Here is a 20478-nt window from a genome sequence, read left to right as displayed (position 1 = left end):
TATTCATATTCTTTCAATGATTTCAAAAATGTGTTTTGCAGCTGTTTTTTTAAGCCAGGATTCAAAGAAAAACCATGTGTTTCTCAGGTTGTTGTATAGTTTAATTTTCTTTTGATTTCAGCAGTATTCCGCCCCCACTTTTTTATGTCATTGAGCCTATTGTCCTGAGCTTTGCCCCACCTTCTAGACTTGCCTCATTGTTTCTTTTTTGGTGTCATTTAACATGTTCATGTATCCCTATATTTTCTGTAAACTGGAGATGAGATATAAAAGCTGATTTCAATTCAAGTTAAACATTTTTGTCAGGAATATTCATAGCAGGTGCTGTGTATTTTATATTGTATCACATTTGAGGCACATTACTTTTTTTTTAATGTTTTGTATTTATTTTTTGAGAGAGAGAGAGAGAGACAGACAGACAGAGACAAAATGAGCAGGGGAGGGCTAGAGAGAGAGGAAGACACAGAATCTGAAGCAGGCTCCAGGCTCTGAGCTAGCTGTCAGCACAGAGCCCGATGTGGGGCTTGAACCCACAAACTGCGAGATTATGACCTGAGCTGAAGCCGGAAGCTCAACCGACTGAGCCACCCAGGCGCCCCAGGCACATTACTTTTGATTGTCCCACTTTTAGTGATGCTAACATTTATTACTGGGTTAAGGAGGCAATAGCCAGATCTCTCAACTGTTAAATTACATTTTTTCACTTGCAATCAGCAAATAACCCATGGAGAGATATTTTAGTAGCATTTTTGGCACCTCTCCAGATTGTAAACATCCTTTATTCCATAAGAATGAGTAGGGGCGCCTGGGTGGCTCAGTCGGTTAAGCATCCAGCTTCGGCTCAGGTCAGATCTCACAGTTCGTGGGTTCGAGCCCTGCGTAGGGCTCTGTGCTGACAGCTAGCTCAGAGCCTGGAGCCGGTTTCAGATTCTGTATCTCCCTCTCTCTCTGACCCTCCCCTGCTCCCGCTGTCTCTCTCTGTCTCTCAAAAATAAATAAAAGGCATTAAAAAATTAAAAAAAAAGAATGAGTATATCACTCATGGTTCACTAGAGGAAACAGAAGCCAATCAAATTTTTTTTCAATAGAGATTTAATTCAACTAATAAGGAGCTTCCAAATTCATTGGAAGAGCTTGTGAAGAAGGCTAGGCTAGACCTTCAGGGGGCTGAGTTATAAAATAGACTAAATTTGCTCCATCAGTTCCTCCCTGTCTGTATTTTCTCCTTCACATTCAGCTTACAAACATGTCCACTGTAAAAGCAACCTTGACTCAGTTACTGCCCTAAACTACTACTTCATCCCCTGTGTTCCAAGGCTCATGAAGCCACCATTGCCGTACTGCAGTGGTATCTCTACATCCTCAACTCTAGGACCTAGAATTTAGCAGAAACGCTCATTGTCTCTGTATCCATGCTGGCCAGAAGCAATAGTCAAAGGAGCAGGAAGATGGCCTCCACCTAATTTCTACCTTCCAGATCTACTGCAAGTGCATTTCATATTTGTACCTTAATTCATCTCATTGTCTCTGTATCCATGCTGGCCAGAAGCAATAGTCAAAGGAGCAGGAAGATGGCCTCCACCTAATTTCTACCTTCCAGATCTACTGCAAGTGCATTTCATATTTGTACCTTAATTTATATCCTGAAAACTAGATTCAGAGCAGTCTGCATTTTTTTTTAACTTTCCAGCCAGCCTCTGCACACTGGAAGCATTAGAATGGTTGTTGATCAAGACAATCCATGAAATCTACCACAGTAGGGCAAGGGCAGTAAAGGGAAATACACCAGAATGCTTCCCACTCTGCAGGCACATTGCAGAATGGAGAAGGTAAAACACAACAGTAACTACGGCTCCAAATGCTTTTCATCATTAGCCATGGTTATCTATGGCTGGGTATAAAATCACCCCTACTTAATGGCCTAAAACATCCCTTATTATCTTTTTGCTATCTCTCATCTACTATTGCCTCATTTTACATTCTGTTGTACTTAATGGTTATAATTTTTTTAACTTTTATTTTTGAGAGAGTGAGCATGTGCACGTGTGAGGGGGAGGGGCAGAGAGAGAAATTTAGGCAAGCTCCATGCTGTCAAGCCCAGTGAGGGGCTTGAATTCACAAACCATAAGATCATGACCTGAGCCCAGATCAAGAGTTGGACACTTGGGGCACCTGAGTGGCTCAGTGGGTTAAGCATCCGACTTCGGCTCAGGTCATGATCTCACAGTTTGTGGGTTTGAGCCCCGCATCAGGCTTTGTGCTGTCAGCTCAGAGCCTGGAGCCTGCTTCCGATTCTGTGTTTCCTTCTCTCTCTGCTCCTCCCCCACTCATGTTCTGTCTCTCAAAAATAAATAAATGTTAAAAATTTAAAAAAAAATAGTCGGATGCTCAACTGACTGAATGACCCATGTGCCCTAATGGTTGCAATTTTATAATTCTCATTTTTATTAGAATTTTGGGAGGACAAAGAAATAGCAACCTTTTAAGATATACTAGATGAATTTCAAACTTTCACAGGCACATCTGAGTATAGGATATTCTCCCATGTCCTGTGGAGGATTTGTGAGACATTCCAGCATACCAGAGTGTAGGTATTAATAATTTTAAAAATTCCCTTACGTAATTCTCATAAACCCTACCAATACCATCATTTTTGTATTAGTTATTTATTTCTGTATATCACATTACTCTCAAACTTCATGGCTGGTCACAATAAGCATCATCTCACAAACAACAAATAATTATCTCACAGTTTCTGTAGGTCAGGACTCTAGTCTTCATGTTCTTATTTGGCTATAGTTCACTTATTTTCGTTGCTATAAAATGCTCCATTGTTTTCATGTATCAAATTTATGTATTTATTCTTCTATTAATGGACATCTGAGTTTCTAGTTTAGGGCTATTATTAACATTGCTGACATGAACGATGTCTTACATGTCGCTCATAAAAAGACTTGTTAGCACTTACCTCTTGGGTTTATAATTAGGACTGGAATTGCTGGGTAAAGGGTATGTCTATTTCCAGTCTTTGGTGGATATTTCAAATCTCCAAAGTTGCACAGCAGGTGTGTAAGAGTTAACTGGTGCTCCCAATCTTGCAGGTGCTTCGCACTGTGAGGCTTTTAACATTTTTGGCAATCTGATGGTTATGAAATGATAGCTCACCCTGCTTAATTCACTGATCAGTTGAGATTGAGGTCCTTTTCTTATGCTTATTGATTAATGTGTTTCTTCTCTGAGGTCATTATTCATGCCCTTGGTTAATGTTTCAGTTCTTTGTTTTATGTTTTCTTTGCCATGTAAAAGCACTTTGTATATTCTGGGTATTACACTTTGTTAGTTATACTGATTCTCTCTACAAATATTTATTGAGTACTTAGTGTGCTCAGAGGATATAGCTCTCAACAAGACAGGCCAAAAAAATTCTTAGTTCATGAGGTATCCATTCTAGAATAGGGAGAGAAACAATAAACACAATAAATAAGCCAAGTTTGAGGTGCTGGGGTGGCTCAGTCTGTTAAGCTCTGACTTTGGCTCAGGTCATGATCTTGTGGTCTGTGAGTTTGAGCCCCACGTCTGGCTCTGTGCTGACAGCTCAGAGCCTGGAGCCTGCTTCAGATTCTGTGTCTCCCTCTCTTCTGCCCCTCCCCACTCATACTCTCTGTCTCTCAAAAATAAATCTTAAATATTTTTAATAAAAAATAATAAGCAAAGTTTATGGTGTATTTATTAGATTTTACATACCCTGCGATAAATGTTATAGACAGAAATAAAGCAGTGTAGGGGGTTAGGGGATTCTGGGGAAGGGCTACAACTTTAAATAGGATGGTCAAGGAAGGCTTCACTGAGAGACTAACATTTGAGTAACCCCCTAAGAAGGTGAGGAAACAGACCATAGAGATATTTGGTGGAAGAGCATCTTAGATAAATAGAACAACAAATGCAAGGGCCCTGCAGTTAGAGCATAAATAGTTTGTGCAGGGAAAAGCTAGGAGACCAGTATGGCAAAAATGAATGAGAAAAATGAGTCACAAGAGAGGTTTTTGAGTAGTAAGGTTAAAAGGCATGTGTGTGCAGAATGTAAAAGATGTTGTAGACTAGGTCCTGGGTGGCTCAGTCGGTTAATCATCTGACTTCAGCTCAAGTCATGATCTCATGGTTCGTGAGTTTGAGTCCCACATTGGGTGAGCATGAGCCCTGCTTTGAGGGAGCACAAGCCTCGCTTCGGGTGAGCCCGGTTTTTTTCTCTCTTTCTGTTTTGCTTTTCTCCTCCCTCACTTGTGGCCTCTCTCTCCCCCTTTCTCTCCCCCCTCACAAATTAATTAATTAACTATTTAATTAATTAATGTAAAAGAGAGATATTGTAGACCATTATGAGGACTTCAATTTTATTCTCAGTAAGGTGGTAGGCCATTTGAAGAAAGGAAAGATTTGAGCAAAGGAGTGACACAAACTGACATCATCATCACAATTTTGTTTATTTGTTTATTTATAAATTTTATTTCTTTTAAGTAATCTGTACACCCAGCGTGGGACTTGAACTCACATCCCTGAGATCAAGAGTTGCATGTTCTACCAACTTGAGCCAGCCAGGTACCCTCCCACAGGCCCACTGTGGAAGACAAGAGCAGGAGTAAACTGAGTGGCTTCCAAAATAATCTAGGTGAGAGATCACGGTGGCTTGCACTGAAGGGATACTAAGGTGGTAAAAAGTGATTAGAAAAAATTAAAAGACATCTTATGAGTAATTGTGACCCACCTGAGGTTGGGTAGTATTTGCTAGGTAGTTATTGATTAATTTGTGCTTTTCTACTCTAGAAGAACTTTCTCTAAGGATGCTTAGGACCTGAGACTGTGGATGGAGAAAGCAAGGGTGACAACCCATCGGTGGGATTGTTGTAGTGATAGCATTAAACAGGCAAAAATGATAATAGTGCAGGCTAAGGTGGTACCAGTAAAGGTGGTGAAGTTTCAGAATCTAGATTTTTTTTTAATGTTTATTTATTTATTTTGAGAGAGACAGATAGAAAGTGAACAGGAAAGGGGCAGAGAGGGAGGGAGAAAGAGAGAGGAAGGGAGAGAGAGAGAGAGAGAGAGAGAGAGAGAGAGAGAGAGAGAGAATCCCAAGCAGGCTCTTCACTGTCAGTGCAGAGCCCAGTGCGGGACTCAAACTCAGAAACCGTGAGATCATGACCTGGGCTGAAATCAAGAGTCAGACACGACTGAGCCACCGAGGTGCCCTAAATCTAGATTTATTTTGAAAGTAGAATTAACAAGATTGTAAAGAAACTGGGCGTGGAATATAAGCAAAAGCGAAAAATCAAGGATGACCTTAGGGGCTTTTTTTTTTTTTTTTTTTTTTTATGGAGAGACAGAGACAGCACGAGCAGGGGAGGGTCAGAGAGAGAGAGGGAGATACAGAATCTGAAGCAGGCTCCAGGCTCTGAGCTGTCAGCACAAAGCCCCACGTGGGGCTCGAACCCACAAACGTGAGATCTGACCTGAGCCAAAGCTGGATGCTCAACAGACTGAGCCACCCAGGCGCCCCGACCTTAGGGGCTTTTTATCCTAGAAGGTTAAAGTTTTTAATAATGAAAAAACTTCAAGAAGACCAGATATGGTAGAGAAAATCAGAAGCTCCTCTTTGGACCTGTTGAGTTTGAGTTGCCTTATAGACAAAAATTCAAGTGGAGATGCCCAGTTAGCAATGACCATATGAGCCAGGCATTCAGAAGAATTTAAAGGGAGTTTTATTAGTCAACATCATTGTTGTAACAAACAACCCCTAAATCTCAGTGGATTACAGTAACATTTATTTCTTGTTCTTGTTAAATATGGGTGACAGATTGATTACAGCTCCACTCTAGGCTGTGAGCCAGCTATGTCTGATTCAAGAGGATTCTAATTTGAGCCCGAAGCTGAAGAAACAGCCACTATCTGGCACATGCCATACTCGTGGCAAAGGGCAGAAGCGAGAGAGGCCAAACTAAACAATGCAATTAAATTTAAAGCTTCTCTTTGTATGTGGCATATACCATATGCTTCCATTCCATTCCACTCATAGCCCAGCCCTACAATGAGACAAAGATGTATACTATGCAGCAAAGAGGTATTTCAAGACAAATCCAAAAGTGTGAATGTACAATCTTCATAGAAGGGAGGGAGCAAATTGCTGTAAACTATAATTCAGTCTACCACAAAGTGAGTGTAGACATTAAGAGAAGAAATCCAAAGACTGATATATTTCAAGGTTCAGAGGTCAGAGAGATAAGGAGAGCCAACAAAAGAGACTGAGAAGAAGCAAACACTAAGGTGGAGAGAAAATCAGGTTGGAAGTCAAGTAAAAAAAGGGTTTCAAGAAGGGAGGGACCGATCAGCTGGGTCATACATTGCTAATAGTTCAAGCAAGATGAGGACTGATATTGACCATTCGATTTAGCCACGTGGAAATCTTTGGTAATCTCGACAAGAGAGTTAGTGACATGGTGAGGGGGCAAAAACTTGATCAATGTGGATTCAAGAGAGAATGGCAGGAGAGAAGTTAGAGATAGCCAGTACAGGCAGACTACTCTTTCAAGGACTTTTTCTGAAAGGAGAAGGAAAGAAATAAAGGATAACTGGAGAGAAAAGTGAAATTAGTAGTAATTTTTTTTAAGATGGGATAAATAGGGGCACCTGGGTGGCTCAGTCAGTTAAACCTCTGACTTCGGCTCAGGTCATGATCTCTTGGCTTGTGAGTTCAAGCCCTGTGTCAGTCTTTGTGCTGACAGCTCAGAGCCTGGAGCCTGCTTCAGATTCTGTGTCTCCCTCACTCTCTGCCCCTCCCCTACTCATGCTCCATCTCTCTCTCTCTCTCTCTCTCTCTCTCTCTCTCTCTCTCTCTCTCTCTCTCTCTCCTTCAAAAAATAAACACTAAAAAAATGTAAGATGGGATAAAGAAAGCCATAGGGCCTACTTGAGGTTAGTGATAGTTGTGTGGTTTGTTATTTCTCCACCCACAGCCAGTAGCAGAGGCATGGGTGCGGAGTTAGGTGGAGAATTGGATTTATCCAGATATCAAACAGGCAGAAAGTTAGATTTAACCAGAGTTTATCACGTTAAAGAAAGGACAAGAGGAGCACCTGGGTGGCTCAGTTGGTTAAGCATTTGATTTTTGGTTTGGGCTCAGGTCACGATCTCACAGTTTGTGGGATCGAGTCCCGCACTGGGCTCTGTGTTGACAGCACAGAGCCTGCTTGCGACTCTCTTCCACTCTCTCTGCCTCTCTCTCTCTCAAGATAAATAAATAAACTTAAAAAAAAGGGACACAGTAGTTAAAGATGTATGTAAGAGAAAGAACATGTTGGTTGATCATGAACTTGGTGGATGAATTTGGAAGAGATGGGGTGCATCATGGTGTCATTTTGACCAGAAATCTGACAGTTTCATAATTTCATTTGTAAAAACCATATAAATATTTCATTGATCTGGAGTTTATTTTGATACAGTTTTGAATTAGAGTTCTAAGTCTTCCTCCAAATATCTAATCATTTGTCCTCACTTCATTTATCAACTTATTTATTGAATTACCAACTTCTGCCACTGCTGTCTTTTAAATAGCTTCCAAGTCTGTCTTTTTGGGGGGGGGGTGTCTTATTTTTATTTTCCCATTGTTACTGCCCTAGTTTCAGTCACTATCATCTGGCGACTTTCACCTAAATTGCTGCCGTAGCCCCCTAACTCTTGTTGGTCTTTAATTCCTTATATATTCTGTGCTCAACATGATCTTTGTGTAACACAAAATTGATCACATTACTCCCTGTATGAAACCTTCCAGTGACCATCCCACTCCCTCAAGATGAGGTAAAACCTGTTTAGTGAGGCTTACCACTATGTCAGCTTATCTACAGACATAAGCCATCTCTTGCCATTCATTCTCTTCACTCTCCTCTCTATTCTCCAGCCCTAGGGCATTTAGCTTCCTGAATATGCCGTGGTCTGCTTCATTTCCAGGCACATGCTATTCTTTGCCTCTTCCAACCCCACTATATCTTTGATGACTAACTCGTTTATCCAGCAGGTTTCACTACGATGTCACAACCTCCAATAAGCCTTTTGTGATTGGCCTTGAGCCCAGATTAGGGGCCTCTCCTGTAAGACACTTTCCCTAGTATAGTACTAATCATGCAGAATTGCAAATGCTTATTTACTTCCTCTCTAGACTATAAGCCAATTGAAGAAGTTTTGTGTTCTAATTCTGAATTCTTTTTCATCTAACACATATTAAATTTTTACAGTTTATTTTGATAAAAATGTACCAACTATGGGGTATATAGCAGACACCATGCCAGGCTATGGGAATAAAAAAGAAAACAAGAATGACAGAAATCACTCCCCTTACATAGCTTATACTCTAATTAAAGAGATAGGCAATAAAACAACATAACAAAACAAACCAACAAACAAACAAAACAATTGCAGCCTGTGTTAGGAAGAATATAGGGGTGCCTGGGTGACTCAGTCAGTTAAGCGTCTAACTCTTGGTTTCAGCTCAGGTTAAGATCTCATAGTTTGTGAGTTCGAGTCCCACATCAGGCTCTGCACTGATGGTGCAGAGCTTGCTTGGGATTCTTTCTCTTCCTCTCTCTCGCCCCTCCCACACACTCTCTCTCTCTCTCTCAAAATAAATAAGTAAACTTCAAATTTTTTTTTAAAAGGAAGACTATAAATAGTTGGCTGTGCTAAGGAATAATAGAGGGGCCTACTTCGATAGGATGGCCAAGAAATTCTGCGTTGAGGAGCTGACATTTAAGCTAAGAACTAAAGAATCATAAGAAACCAAAGCACCTGGGTGGCTCAGTTGGTTAGGCGTCTGACTCTTAATCTTAACTCAGATGGTGATCTCACCTGAGATCAAGCCCTGTGTTGCACTGACAGCTTGGAGTCTGCTTGGGATTCTCTCTCCCTCTTTCCCCACCCCTTCCCCACTCAGACTCTCTCTTAAAATAAATAAATAAACAATAAAATAGAAGGAGCCAACCATGTGAAAAGCTGTAAGTAGAGGATGGCAAGCAGAAGGAAGAGCGAGCGAGTGCAAAATTCCTGAAACAGAAGAGAGCTTGGCATGTTCTAGGAACTTTGACTGCAGAGTTGTAATTGATGGGATAAGGTGAATGGTATGAAGCTGGAGGCCTTAGGCAGGTAGCCAGCTCATGCAGGGTCTTTTTGGCACTTGGATTTGTTCTAATAGGCTGGAAAATCATAGGAGGGTTTTAAGGGTTTTGAGGAGAAGAAAGACATGCTTCAATGACATTTTAAGAGTTCATTCTGGCTATGTTGATAATGGAATGTAAGAAGGTTCCCATGAATGTAGAGGGACTAGTTAGAAAGCTATTGTAGAAATCTAGGAGAGGGAGAATGGTAGTTTAAACTAGCTTGGTCATAAGTGGAGATGAGAACAAGGAAATGAATTCAAGGTATAATTTGGAAGTAGAACAATTTGAACTTGCTGATGGGTAGACTATGAAGAGTGAGGGGAAGGGAAGAGGTTAGGGTGACTCCCTGGCCTCCAACTTTAGTGACTGAGTGAATAGTGTTATTATTTATAGAGATTGGGACAACAGGGAGGAATGGCGTAGGGAGGACACAGGGAGATTAAACATTCTATTTTGACTATGTTAACTTTGAGATGTTTATGAGGCAACAAAGCAGAGAAATCACATTAGCAGTTGGAATATGTTGAAAATATTGAATATCTGGAGATTAGGTGAAAGGTCTAGTCCTGACATATAAGTGTAGGCTTCGCAGTGAACCCCTGGGAAATGGATGTGCTCTCCAAAGAACAAAGCCTATGTGGAGAAGAAACGGTACTATTTAGAAACCAAGATCTAGGCACGAGTTCAGTTCCCAGAGTGTCCCTTCTCCCCGTCCCTCTCATTGCAGTGAGCTAGGAAATATATGTATGCATATACATATGCACATAAATATATATTTACATACATACTCCTGTATACACATATAAATACACACATTTACATCGATGTTTATTTCTGTATCTATCTACCTATATTGAAAACCATGTTTTGGGGTACCTGGGTGGCTCAGTCAGTTAAGCCTCTGGCTTCAGCTCAGGTCATGATCTCATGGTTCATGGGTTTGAGCCCCGCATCGGATTCTGTGCTGACAGCTCAGAGCCTGGAGCCTGTTTCAGATTCTGTGTCTCCCTCTCTCTCTGACCCTCCCCTGCTTGTGCTTTCTCTCTCTGTCTCTCAAAAATAAATAAAAAAAAAAACAGAAAAAATAATTGAAAACCATGTTTTCACACTGACTCCACTCCAATCCAGTAGCACGGAGCTTATTCTAGCTTTTCCCTATCTTTATCTATACTACACTTCTCTCAGTGGGAAACTTGCCTGTCATTATCCTCAGTATTCTTTTTTTTTTTTTGTAAATGTTTATTTTTGAGAGAGAGAGAAAGATAGTGTGAGCAGGGGAGAGGCAGAGAAAGAGGGAGATGCAGAATCGAAAGCAGGCTCCAGCCTCTGAGCTGTCAGCACAGAGCCTGATGTGGGGCTTGAACCCACGAACCATGAGATCATGACCTGAGCCGAAGTTGGAAGCTTGACCGACTGAGCCACCCAGGCGCCCTATCCTCAGTGTTCTATTGATTTGCTTGATCTCCTGGTGAGTAGCTAATCTCCTGACATTCTTTAGGCTGGAATACCCTCCTTGAGCAGGCCCTGCACCTCATCAGGCTCTTCTGCCCAGGAAGGGAATTCATTTTTTTCACTTAAGTTCTGCACATCTTATTATGTATAGCCTTTGGTATTTTATTTGATGTTACTATTTTGAAAAGGCATTTTTGAAGAGTCACATTTTCTGATTATTGTTTACATCTGAAAAGACTATATAGTTTTATTTTTCATATTTACCAATTTGAAGGGAAAATTTTTTTTACTTTATTGCTTTTATTGGTTATTGAACATGTTTCAAATGTTTACTAGTCATTTAAATTTATGTTTCTGTGAATTGTATGAACCCTTTGGTTATTCTATGGGAATTTTAGTGTTTTTGGTTTTTTTGGTTAAATTTATCCCAGATATTTTATTCTTTTTGATGCGATTGTAAATAGGGTTGTTTTCTTAATTTCTATTGCTGTTGCTTCATTATTAATGTATATACACACAACAGATTTCTGTATATGGGTTGTATCCTGCAACTTTACAAAATTCATTTATTAGTTCTACTAAGTTTTTGGTGGAATGTTTGGGGTTTTCTATTTAGTATCATGACATCTGCAAATTGTGACAGTTTTACTTCTTCCCTGCCAATTTGGAAGCCTTTTGTTTATTTTTCTTGTCTGATTGCTCTGGCTGGGACTTCCAGTACTATGTTGAATAAAAGTGGCAAGAGTGGACATCTTTGTCTTGTTCCTGATCTTAGAAGAAAAGCTTTCAGGCTTTCTCTGTTGTGATAGTAGCTTTAGGAGTGCTTTTCTTTTTTAAAATCAGGTTTCCTTATTTCTTTATAAATTCAGGAGAATATTAATCCTTTACCTATCTAAGTTGTCACAAATATTTTATCCAGTTTTTTATTTGCCATTTAAATCTATCTTATTTTGATTTTTGACATGTGGAAATTTTCTTTTTTTTTATAGTTAAATGTACTATTCTTCAGCGACTCTTCCTCCCTTAGTGTTAAGTTTAGAAAGAGACCTCCCTTATCCAGGGATTTAATAAACATTATTTTTGGTTTCACCTCTTTTTCTCCTTCCTCCTTTCTCCTCCCTCTCCTTTTCTTCTTTTTCTCTTCTCTCTCTTAAGCCTTCTTTTTCATTAAGGTTTGCCTTAAGGCCAGCTTTAAGTTAAAGGACACTAAGCTAGACCCAATTATTGGTTTGGCGGGGGATCTTATAGACCAAGAAAAATGTGGGATTGGGATAGATTCCTCTATAACACCCCTCTCCCTATCCCTCCTACATAAGCAGTTCAGTGTTGAGCTTCCTAATAAGTGTATGTACATCTGACAATTCATAAACTGCTGAAGTGAAAGGTGGCCTTTAAATATTCTGTATATAAATTTAGCCATTTATACAGAGAGAATGAAAAAAAATATGGCCTGATTCTGATCAGATGCTGCTTGTTTCTCCTTACACCATGGGGTTCTGTTCTATGTCATTTCCTTTGAAGTCAGTGGGAGCTCTGTGCAGGACGGCAGCGCGAACACCGGGCTCTATACATGAAGGTGAGAACTGCCATCACGATAAACTGTTCGGCAGTGTGGTGGCGGGAACATTGGTTTAACACACTCGGTGGCTACCCAGCAGATCCCACTGTCTGTGAGAGCTTTGTTCAACTGCAGCAAACAAGAACGTTTTGAATTTGGACATACAAGGGCTCATTCAGCAGAGCATCCCTGTTATGAGAGGCAGCACAGTGCTGGGCAGACACTGCAGTTTTTAGCCAGCACACTGAGGGTATTTCTCTCACATTCTCTCCCATCTGTAAAGAGACTGTTTTCAAGACCCCAGAATGGTTTTCTATAGATTGGAGAGATGCAGAAATATTTTTACATGTTTGGACTCGTGTATAATGGGGGGCAAACTACAGTCATATCAAAGTAGCCAGGCCTTTTCCATGTGGAAAGAAAGACTTCTTTGCAAATTTTAGCAGAGTGTGTTATGTGCTTACAATAGGAACAGTGAGAGAAACTTTGGTGCAGAGATGATATTGGAAATAAAGAATCTGGGCATTTGCTTGCTATTTCAGGGGCATTATTTTGTTAACTAGCCCACAGAAACTCTCCCCTCTCCCCATTTTACCATGAGTAATGTACTGGTTTTTAGGAAGCCAAATCAAATGCATGTTTTAGATTATTGTTCTGCAGACATCCGAATGAGTAGAAGTCAAAGAACAAATTGCCCAAATTAATGGGTGATTTTTTCCACCACCCCATCCCCTGACTCTGAGATAGCTTTATCCCCTTACTGATTCCTTCGTCATATCGTTCTGCTCCTGACTCCAGGCCCTTGCTTAGGCAATAGCATAGGCCCAGCTTCAAGGCCCCTCACCTCTGGGACCCCTCCCAGAGCAGGGCACCAGCATTTTGTATTTGTAATGTCTCCTATTGGATAACATTGGAGTGGAGCAGGCATGTTTTATTTATAATTTTGAATTCTTTTTCAGAAAACTTGTATCCACCCCTGAACATAGAATACCCTTCCTTCCCATAGGCCCTTAGGTGGCTAGCATGTAGACAATATTTAAATCCTATGATCAGGATGAGATGGCCAAGGGAGGAAATAAATGTAGATGGGAGAGAACAGAGAGCTGAGTTCTGGGACAATCCAAGTTAAGGGGACTGGGAAGAAGAGAAAATATATCTGAGAGACCACTCCATGATAGGACACAAGGAATGACAGCGTTCTTGGAAACAATAGTTATGCTGTAATAGAAGAAACTCTTCTAGAGTGTGACTATGCCTTAATTTATGTAAGTTGCCCTCTACCAATAGCTTTTTAGCCATTCTTCCTGCTCTCAGTTTATCCGTACTCCAATCAACCTTGGATGAATTTTAGACTTTTGTGCCCAGATGAAAAATGGAAAATTGGGTAGGCATAATATATTCCATTTATATGATGACTTACAGCGTAGCTATGATTTTTAATAAGAAAATACTTACAAAATCATGTTGAGTTAATAAAGTATAAACCAAATTTATACACAAACATGCACACATACATACACAAATATATGACCAGAAAAAATGCTATAATGTAACATAAAAGTAGAACGTATTTCTGGATGGTAGGTTTCCAGGTGATTTTTATTTTTTATGCTTTTCTGTGCTTTGTAAATATCTCTCACTTAAATTTCTTTTACTTTTTATTTAAATTTTAGTTAACAGACAGAGCAATATTGGTTTTAGAAGCACAAACAGTGATTCATCACTTACACATAACACCCGGTGTTCATCACATCAAGTGCCCTCCTTAATTCCCATCACCCATCTGGCCCATCCCCACCTACCTTCCTCCATCAACCCTCAGTTTATTCTCTATCATTAAAAGTCTGTTGTGATTGGTTTCCCTCTCTTCTCTCTCTCTCTCTCTTTTTTTTTTTATTTTCCCTGTGTCCATCTGTTTTGTTTCTTAAATTTCACATACGATGAAGTCATATGGTATTTGTCTTTCTTTGATTGACTTATTTCACTTAGCATAATAATTTCTAGTTCCATCCACTTTGTTGCAAATGGCAAAATTTCATTATTTTTGATGACTGAGTAATATTCCATTGTGTGCATATATATGTGTGTGTGTGTGTGTGTGTGTGTGTGTGTGTGTGTGTATGAAATTTTATTTATCCTTTCCTCATTCAGTGGAAATTTGGGCTCTTTCCATAGTTTGTCTATTGTTGATAATGCTGCTATAAATATTGAGGTGTATGTACGCCTTCAAATCAGTATTTTTGTATACTTTGGGTAAATACCTAGTATGGCAATTGCTGGGTGATAGGGTAGTTCTATTTTTAACTTTCTGAGGAATCTCCTTACTGTTTTCTAGAGTGGCTGCACCAGTTTGCATTCTCAGTAACAATGTAAGACGGTTCCCCTATCTCTGCATCCTAGCCAACATCTGTTGTTTCCTGTGCTGTTAATTTAATTTTATTTGATTTAATTAAAAAATTTTTTTGAGAGAGAGAGAACAGGAGCAGGAGAGGGGCAGAGCAACAGAGAGAAGGACACTTGATCCCATACTCCTGGGGTCATGACTTGAGCTGAAATTAAGAGTCAGTTGCTCACTGACTAAGCCACCCAGATGCCTCTTATTTTATTTTATAAGTGTACTATAATTATACTGCTTTACACTCTGGAAACTAGCTTTGATTCTTTACCTGAGAGAATCTTCTTTACCTAACTTCTTTGCCTATAAAGATAATGTCCTCATATCTTAAGTCAGCACCCTTCAGACTACAGGCCCAACCTGCTTACCCAAAGTCTTTGTTTTTAACTATAAAGGAGCAGCTCAAGGTCTTCTGAATGTGCACCGTGCTTTTCTACTTCTCCTCCTTCTTGAGAGCTCAGGATCCTTATTATTTTCCTCTTTTTCCTATACTTTCTACAAATCCCGTAAGACTCTATTTAAGCTCCACCTCTTACTTGATCTTAAGACCACAAATGAAGGAAGAGGTCTCCAAAGATTAGTGGTTCCATTATTCATGTAGCATTTACCACAAGATGTTTTGCACTGTTGTGGTTCTTCCTCTTTGAGCCTATAACTCATCTCTCCAACTGGCGTTTTGATTCTTACAGGACAGATTCTGTGACTAGAGTTCTTAGTATCCCCAGGCCCCCAGTGTCTTGTTCATAGTAAGTGTGTAATAAACGTTTGTTTAGAGTTGGGATTATTTCAAGTATACCTATATATCTATATCTATTTGATCTCTCTCTCTTTACATACATGTTTGTAACTTCTAAGTGCATTGAGCTTACTGAAGGAATAATAAAATTTGAGCAGTTAACTTACTATAAGGGAAACATTTTAAATACATGTAGTTATAAACGATTGCTTAAGCATTCTTTCTTCCTTCACAAAAGGTCATTAGTCTTCTCTTCAGGGAATGTTCTCCTCTTACCATCTCCTGAAGGACAATGTAAGCTTTACTTTTCTTCTTTATTCCCCCGTCCCAAATACAGTCTCCACATGTGCTCTATCTTTGAGGGTGAAATGCTTCCTACCTCAGTAAAATCCAGCTTCTAAACGAATTTCTGTTGGTTTAGAGGATTCTGCACTTGGCACCATTTGATTTCCTTGGCATTTCTCCATAGTCAGCATTTAGAAAGCTCCTGGTCGGCAGGATTTCTCTCCGTCATACACTCTGAGGAGATTAAAAAAGGATTGTATTACATTGGCTTGAAAATGTGATGGAAAATAAAATTTGCTTTACCAAGAAAGAAAGCTTTTGAAACTCAAATTGTTCCATAAGGCCCTTATACAGGGATAGTTCTTGGGGGAGTAAAACAACAGATATGAAAAAAGTTCCTTCTTATTTGGGTCACCAGTAAGTAAGTATCACACTGTTTAAAATCATGCACACAAATAAAGCAAGTTGCAGAACAATATGATTGTATTTATGTTCTATAAAATATAGGTGTATATATACTTATAAAACAAGCTTGGATTAAGATCTTAAGAAAGGTCCTGAGCGCTAACAAAGCTTCTGGTACATGAGAAATAGCATTCTTATTATTTAGTTTAAGACTAAAACCATGCTAAATTAATTATTAGGATGTCCCAACAAAATCTGATTTTTAAAACTGATGCATTTGTAAAAATGTCATCTTTTCACATTTTTTTTGGTCCTGGTTTGTTATGTACTCCATCTGCCTGTTGGGTAATTCTGTTTTGTTTGCATGAATGTAAATGCACAGAAAAAGGCCTGGAAAGAACACCAAATCCTGAACACTGTTTCCACCTGTGGAGAGAAGTGGGCTGGGGAATGCAGAGCATTGTGCTCGTTCTATTTTACTCTGTTTTTTTCCCCTCTCATCATCTATACCCAAAATGTAGTCATTTATCTCATGTACAATTAAAATAAACATTTTGGGAAAGCAAAACACCTCACCTATTCTTTTTAAAATAAATTTAAATTTAATTTTATTTTTTGAAAAAATTTTAATGTTTTTATTTATTATTGAGCTACAGAGAGAGACAGTGAGAGCAGGGAGGGTCAGAGAGAGAGGGAGACACAGAATCTGAAGCAGGCTTCAGGCTCAGAGCTAGCTGTCGGCACAGAGACTGATGCGGGGCTTGAACCCACGAACTGTGAGATCATGACCTGAGCCGAAGCTGGACGCTCAACCGACTGAGCCACCCAGGTGCCCCTCTTTTTTAATTTTTAAAATTTGAGTGTAGCTGCCGCACAAATAGTGATTTAATAAATCTATACATTACACTGCTTTACTCACAGCTAATGTAGCTACCCTCTGTCACCGTAGAGCGGTATTGCAATATCATTGGCTCTATTTCTTATGTTTTACCATTTATTCCCATGACTTCTTCATTCCATAACTGGGAGCCTATATCTCCTTTCCTCCTTCACCTCTTTTGCCCGTCTCCCTAGACCCCTCTGCTTTGCCACCCTGCCAACCATGTTTGTTCTCTGTATTTACGGGTCTGATTCTGCTTTTTTTTGTTCTGTTGTTTTGTTTGGATTCCACATACAAGTGAAATCATATGGCACTTGTCTTTCTCAGTCTGACTTATTTCACTTAACTTAATACCTTCTAGTTCCAGCCATGTTATAATTGGCACAATCTCATTCTTTTATACATTTTTATGGCTGTGTAATATCCATTATATATATGTATTATATATATATAATCTACGACATCTTCCTCAACTTTTGCTATCAAATTTTAATATTAAAATGCTTATTTTTCAGGGGTGGCTGGGTGGCACAGTCACTTGGATGTCTGACTTCTGCTCAGGTCTTGATCTTGCAGTTCATGGGTTTAAGCCCCACGTCAGGCTCTGTGCTGACAGCTCAGAGCTTGGAGCCTGCTTCAGATTCTGAGTCTCCCTCTCCCCTCTGTCTCTCCCCTGATCATACTCTGTCTCTCTGTCTTTCTGTCTCTCTCAAAAATAAATAAAACATTAAAATTAAAAAAAAATTCTTATATTTCATATATGTTCACATAATCTGGAAATCTGGAGGGAAGCTCAAATCATCTTCCAAACTGAGTGTATTGTATTGTATTGTATTTATTTATTCATTTTTGACAGAGTGCAAGTGAGCAAGGGACGGAGAGAGAGGGAGAGAGCAAGAATCCCGTGAAGGGCAGAGGAAGAGGAGGCAGGAAGGGAGAGTGAGGAGACCAAAGCGGGGCTTGAGCTCACCAACCTCAAGATCATGATCTGAGCCAAAGTCAGACACTTAACCTACTGAGCCACCGAGGCGCCCCTATTGATTTTTCTTTCTTTCATTCAATAACGTGGTTAGACAGCTACCCACCATTAGTCCTTCTCAGATATTGCTGCCAGTCATTAGCACCAGAAACATTCATCATGCTCTTTCAGTTGCCGGGCACTGGTGCACAGTTCTCCATGGTTTCATTGGTTGTACTCTCACAATGATCTTGTGAGGGGGGCTTTACTATCACCGTCATTTTACAGTTGAAGGAGTAGAGGCTGGAGAGATTTCACTGTCTTGTGCAAGCTGGGTCATACAGCCAGAGACAGGTCTCTGGCAGCCGGATTCCACATTCTGCATAGGAAAGAGGAAGCGGGTGGAGCTAGTTTACAATTTTTACTTTATTTCATAGGTGGCATGTACACTTTTGCCTAATTGGGAGGTGACTAAAAGCATCTGGGTCTGGTTGATGTGTTGGTTGAAAATTACTATTATTATGAGGATGATTATTATAGTATTTAGTAATTATGCAGTGCTTTATACTTCAAAGAACTGTGCTTTATAATCATTTATTAGCTATGTCTCACCACATCTCTGTGGTACAGGATGCACTTATTGTGCATATTTTGTAGAAAGAGAAATTGGGCCACATCTGCATAAGAAACAGTGAAGGTACAATGCCTTCTCTCTCAAGGTCTGGAGACTCCCCGAACGGCACAATCTGGACAAGAATAGAAGTTTAATTCTTGAAAACTTTTTTTTTTTAATTTATTTTTGAGAGACAGACAGAGATAGTGCGAGCAAAGGAGAGTCAGAGAGAGAGGGAGACACAGAATCTGAAGCAGGCTCCAGGCTCTGAGCTGTCAGCACAGAGCCTGAGGCGAGGCTCAAACCCAGGAACCCTGAGCTCATGACCTGAGCCGAAGTTGGAAGCTTAACTGATTGAGCCACCCAGGTGCCCCAATTCTTGAAACGTTTTAAAGAAAGGTCTGGGGGCGCCTGGGTGGCTCAGTTGGTTAAGCCTCCGACTTCAGCTCAGGTCAGATCTCATGTTCGTGAGTTCGAGCCCCGTGTCAGGCTCTGTGCTGACAGCTCAGAGCCTGGAGCCTGCTTCCGGTTCTGTGTCTCCTTCTCTCTCTGCCCCTCCCCCTCTCATGCTCTGTCTCTCTCTGTATCAAAAATAAATAAAATATTAAAAAAAAATAAAGGTGTCAGTTCCAATATTTTTTCTCGATGTTTAATTAAAAATTCAGTGTAACAACAACAAAAATTCAATGTAAAATATGCTACAATGTGATGACCATTCCCTTTTAGGCCCTCTATTTTTTAAATATTTTCTTTTTCATTTTGGACTTTTACTGCATTTGGGTCAATGTGACATTTTTGCTCAAATTTGACCTTGCTGTCTCCCATTTCTACATACAAGCACAATTCAACTACACATACTAGTTTCCAGTGTCCATATTATATTGCTTCAAATTGCGTCCATCATTTTTAAAAGATACCTTTTGTTCATGATAACTTGCAATAAAATAAAAACAAAGGGTTTGTACAAGAATTATACTGGAATTAAAGGAAGTTTTCAATTTGACAGTTTATAAACACTTCAAATTGAAGAGAATAAATATATCAACATGACTTGAAATGAGAGGGAGAGAGAGATGAGGGGGTTTGGGGTAGGTTTATTACAGCACCTATTAAAAACCTGGAGGAGGGCGCCTGGGTGGCTCAGTCGGTTGGGCCTCTGGCTTCGGCTCAGGTCAGATCTCACGTTCGTGGGTTCGAGCCCCGCATCAGGCTCTGTGCTGACAGCTAGCTCAGAGCCTGGAGCCTGCTTCCGGTTCTGTGTCTCCTTCTCTCTCTGCCCCTCCCCCTCTCATGCTCTGTCTCTCTCTCTCTCTCTCTCAAAAATAAATAAAACAAAACAAACAAACAAAAAAAAAAAAGAAAAAGGGAAAAAAAAAAAACCAACCTGGAGGAGATACCAGGCACTCTTCCGTAAATCTGGTAGTCTCTTTCAGTTGGGAGGCAGTTATGGCTGTAGCACATGAGAAAGGCTCAATAAATATTAATTTAGTGGTTAAGACCATGTCTATGTAGTTAGACTGCCTGGGTTCTAATCGTGGCTCCATTACTTGCTAGAACTAGCTACGCTTGTGTGTCTCCGGCCAGGGGTGGGGGTAGAGGGTAGGAGGTGGGGGGGAGGAGGAATAGGATCATACTCCATTAAATTAGTTATGAAGCTTTAGTCAAGTATTTGCTATTATTTTTCTTTTCCATTTCCAAAGCTGTCGACAAGTAACATTAGCTACAATGCCATTAAAATGTTGGTGGTAATGATATCTCTAACTTGACGTCTCCATTTGCCTGGCTTGTTTTGAAATGCTACAACATGGTACCTCACAATTTTCTATCCCAGAAAAACAATTTAAAATTGCCCCAAAATACATTGCAATAAATAGTTATGAGCACACGTAAAATCTATGAGGCAAACTCTATACTTGTTTCTCCAAAACATTCATATGACCCCACACACCACTGGCTCCGAGCTCAGTGCCTTCCATGAAGATTTCACGTGTGGCGTGAGGCC

This window comes from Suricata suricatta, chromosome 10 (genome assembly GCF_006229205.1).
Source record: "Suricata suricatta isolate VVHF042 chromosome 10, meerkat_22Aug2017_6uvM2_HiC, whole genome shotgun sequence".
Taxonomy (NCBI): Eukaryota; Metazoa; Chordata; class Mammalia; order Carnivora; family Herpestidae; genus Suricata; species Suricata suricatta.
Note: the sequence above shows the minus strand (reverse complement) of the source record.